At 38.3% G+C, this 4,712-nt stretch overlaps 1 long non-coding RNA gene across 1 annotated transcript; it reads right to left on the reverse strand.

Moving 5' to 3' along the window:
* Positions 1 to 3,302: 3,302 nt before the first annotated feature.
* LOC139026702 (uncharacterized) lies at positions 3,303 to 3,582 on the reverse strand. Its single transcript, XR_011478610.1, has 3 exons — positions 3,567 to 3,582; positions 3,489 to 3,510; positions 3,303 to 3,360 (listed from the first exon to the last, which is right to left on the reverse strand). It is a non-coding gene; the product is annotated as an uncharacterized lncRNA (long non-coding RNA).
* Positions 3,583 to 4,712: the final 1,130 nt, after the last annotated feature.

Here is a 4,712-nt window from a genome sequence, read left to right on the forward strand (position 1 = left end):
CCACTCCTGGCTGCGAGGTCAGTTTCAATTAAACATCTTTAAAACTGGTGTTCAATAAGAGGGACCAGGGTGGGGAAAAACAATAGAGATCTGCCTCTAACTTATACCTAGATTAGTGATAAACAATAATAAATATAAAATACTTGTCAGTTCTTATCCTATTACAATTAATATTAAATTAATGATATATCAATATATTGGGAGAAAAGTATTTATACACTGCCGATTTTGCCAGGTTCCTACTTACACAGCATGTAGAGGTCTGAAAATTTTATCATAGGTAACACTGTATATTGTTACCAATCACATTGATGATTTAAGTAATTAATTTGCATTTTCATTGCATGACATAACTTTGATACACCTACAAACCATAAGAATTCCGTTCTCACACACGACACTTGTTACGCTCTCTTCTTTAAGAACTCCTGTTCTCCTCCACATTACTGTATAATGCACCTTGTTTTGAACTCGTTACTGTATAAAAAGAACCCTGTCCACACCCTCATCAACAGACTCCAACTTCTACAATGGGAGACGAGAGCTGTGTAGACATCAGGGATAAAATTGTAGACCTGCACAGCTGGATGGACCTACAGAAATAGGCAAGCAGCTTGGGTAGAAGGGCAACAACTGTTGGCGCAATTCTAAAATGGAAGAAGTTCAAGATGACGGTCAATCACCCTCGGTCCTGGGGCTCCATGCAAGATCAACCTCGGGGGCATCAATATTCAATGGAGGTGAGGAAAAAAAAAAAAAAAAAAAAAAAATTTCGCCAAGCCCAAAAAGAAAAAAAAAAAAACTAACACAACCGGGCAGGACCTGGGGTTTTTCCAAATGAACTGAAGAGAGCTGGCACAGTCTCAAGAAAACCATATTAACACACTCAGACGCCGTATGGATTAAAAATCCTGCAGGCACGCAAGGCCCCCTGCTCAAGGCCTGCGCATGTCCAGGCCCCGTCGAAGTTGCCAATGACCATCTTGATGATACAAGGAGGATGGGAAGAAGGTTCATGTGGTCTATGAGACAAAAATAGAGCTTTTTGGTCAAACCCACTCGCCGTGTTTGGAGGAAGAGAAGATGAGTACAACCCCAAGAAACCCGACCCAACCGTTGGAAGCATGGGAGGTGGAACATCATATATTTTGGATGCCTTATGAAGGGACAGGACCGACTGCACCGTATGAGGGGAGGATGGTAGCCATGTATCGCAGAATTTGGCCAACAACCTCCTTCTCAGTAAAGCATTGAAGATTGGTCGTGGCTGGGTCTTCCAGCAATGACAACGACCGAAACCACAGCCAGGCAACTAAGGAGGGCTCCGTAAGAAGTGCATCTCAGGTCCCTGGAGTGGCCTAGCCAGTCTCCAGACTTGAAACAAATAGAGATCTTTGGGAGAGCTGAGTCGTATGACCCAGCGACGCCCAGAAACCTGAAAGTCTGTATGGAGGGTGGGCAAAATCCTGCTGCAGTGGTGTGCAAACCTGGCAAGAACTACAGAAACGTATATCTCTGTAATTGCAAACAAAGGTTTCTGTACCAAATTAAGTTTGCTCTTTCTGATGTATCCATACTTAGTATGCAATAAATGCTAATGAATACTTAAAAATCATACCATGTGATTTCTGGATTTTGTTATTTTAGATTCCGTCTCTCAACAGTTGAAGGTACTATGATAAAAAAAATTACAGACCTCTACATGCTTGTAAGGTGGCAAAACCTGCAAATGGCAGTGTAATCAATACTTGTTTCCCCTGTAATATAGTAAGTAAAGGGAGGTTGAAGTTAGAGCATGCACTCCGACCCTGTTTCTGGAGGAGACCCCTCCTGTAGTTACCTCCGACCTGTTCTAGAGAAAACTCCTGTGTTTTAACTAACCTGTCCTGAGAGATACCTCCTGAGGTTTAACTCCAACCTGTTCCTGGAGAGATACCTCCTGTGTTTTAACTCCACCTGTTCCTGAGAGAGACCTCCTGTAGGTTTAACGCCACCCTGTTTCCTGGAGAGAACCTCCTGGATTTTTACTCCAACCCTTCCTGGAGAGATACCCTTAGGTTTTAACTCCAACCTTCCTGCGAATTACCTCACTGTAGGTTTAAACGCAACCTGTTTCCTGAGAGATACCTCCTGTAGGTTTTAACGCGCATAACGGTTCCTCAAAGGGTTAACGCCTCTCTGGTCAACTCAACTTGATGTTCTGTTCTTCATTAGAGGAACAGCGGAGTACGCTGCCAATATACTAAGAACTTATACAACGGTAAGAAAAATCCATATATATAGCCAACTTGATACACGATAGAAAAAATCTTCATAATTATATAATATACTGGGGAATGATTACCTCTTGAGTGCTGTGCCGCTTGAGCATTTAAAAGACTGTTAATGTTAAAGTATCTGTTAAAAAGGTTGTTGTGCTGATGTGTGGTTGCAGCCCCCTACCAGCCATATGGAATGGTAACAGAAGGTGTGGTTCCATGTGTGCACCTGTGTATCCTCCTCTCGGCTGTCTCCTCAATGGTTCTCTCTACGAAGACACACTAGATATAACTACTACTAACAACTAGATATACACTACTACACACCTAGATATACTACTACTGACTATAACAAACACACACGCGACTAGATAATACTACTAATACAGAACACGCTAGATATTACTACTACTACTACAGACCACTAATATACACTACATACTACAATAAGACACCCTAGATAACACTAACTTACTACTACACACTAATATACCACTAGCTTACACACCTAGATATAACACTTACTGACTTGACTGTACTAAAAACAATCATACACACCTAGATATACTCACTAGATCTACTACACTACAATCCCTAGAATACTACTACTAATACAACACCTAGATTACTATATACTACTACAGCACAATCACTAGATAATAACTACTACTACACACCTAGATAACTGACTACGCACGTACAAATCACCTTAGATATACTACTAATACTACACACCTAGATATACTACATACTTAACACCGTAGAGTAACTAACTACTTACTACACACCTAGAATATATACTACTACTACACACCTAAGATATACTACTACTAATACACACTAGAATTATACTACTTTACACACCCTAGATATTAACTCTACTACCACACCTAGATATACTACTACACTACATCACCAGATATACTATACTACACACATAGAATACTACTACTACACACCTAGATAACACTTCACACCTAGATATCCTACTATATACACCCAGATATACTACTATATACAACACCTTAAGATTACTCACACTACACACACCTAGATATAACTACTTTACTACACACCTATGATAACTACTACTACTACACACCTAGAATACTTACACTACAACCTAGATATACTACACTACTACTACCACACCTAGATATACTACTATAATCTAAACACCTAGATATACACTTACTACTACACACACCTAGGATATACCTATATACACACCTAGATATACTACTACTACCACCTAGATTATACTACTACTACTACTAACAACACCTAGATGAACACTACTACTACTACACACCTAGATATACTACTACTTACAACAAACCTAGCTATACTACTACTACACCACCTAGATTACATACTTACTACAAACACTAGATATAACTACTGATCACACCTTAGAATATACTACTTATACAAAAACCTAGATAACTACTATACACTAAACAAAAAATCACCTTAGAATACTACTACTACTATTACAACACCTAGATATAAACTATTACTAACAACCTACATACTATATCTACTACACACCTAGATAACTACTTAACTACAAAACCCTAAATATATACTACTACTACTACAAGTCACCTTAAGATCATCGACAGACCGAGCTTTGGGTACACTACTACCCCTAATATACTAACTACTACTGACAAAAACAACAAATAAACGAATCAAAGCGCCTAGATATCTACTATTTACTACTACACACCTAGATATACTTACTACTACAACAAAACACCTAGAGTATATATACTTACACACTTAGATATACTACTACGTACCCTAGATAATAACTACTACTACACACCTAGATATACTGACTACTTAATACACACCTATATACACTTTTTACTCTACAATCCTGACAAAAAAATTTCTACACACACCACTGATTAAAGACTACACTAACAACACCTAGATACACTATACAACACCTTGTAACTACTACTTGGTGACACACCAAGATAACACTACTACAACACCAGATTATACTATACACACCTAAAAGTACTTACGACACTAGATATACTACTTACTAGACTGATACAAACACTAGATATACTACACTTACTCGCCACAGAACACAGATTAACTTATACTATACACCCTGAGATATACTACTTTACTAACACACCACTAGATAAACTACCTACTAAACACACAAGATATACTAACTACTGTACAAGACCTTTAGATATAACTGATACTACAAACATAAGATCACTAATAAACTACTCTGTAACTAACACCCTAGATAATCTAAACTACACACCTAGAGTATACACTAACACCTAGATAACTACTACTTACAACACACTAGGATATACTATACACACACTAGATAACTACTAACACACAATTACACTACACACCACTAGATACTAATACTACACACCTGAATACTTACTACTCAACACCTAGATATGCACT

The sequence above is a fragment of the Salvelinus sp. IW2-2015 genome, unplaced genomic scaffold (genome assembly GCF_002910315.2).
Source record: "Salvelinus sp. IW2-2015 unplaced genomic scaffold, ASM291031v2 Un_scaffold5534, whole genome shotgun sequence".
Lineage (NCBI taxonomy): Eukaryota > Metazoa > Chordata > Actinopteri > Salmoniformes > Salmonidae > Salvelinus > Salvelinus sp. IW2-2015.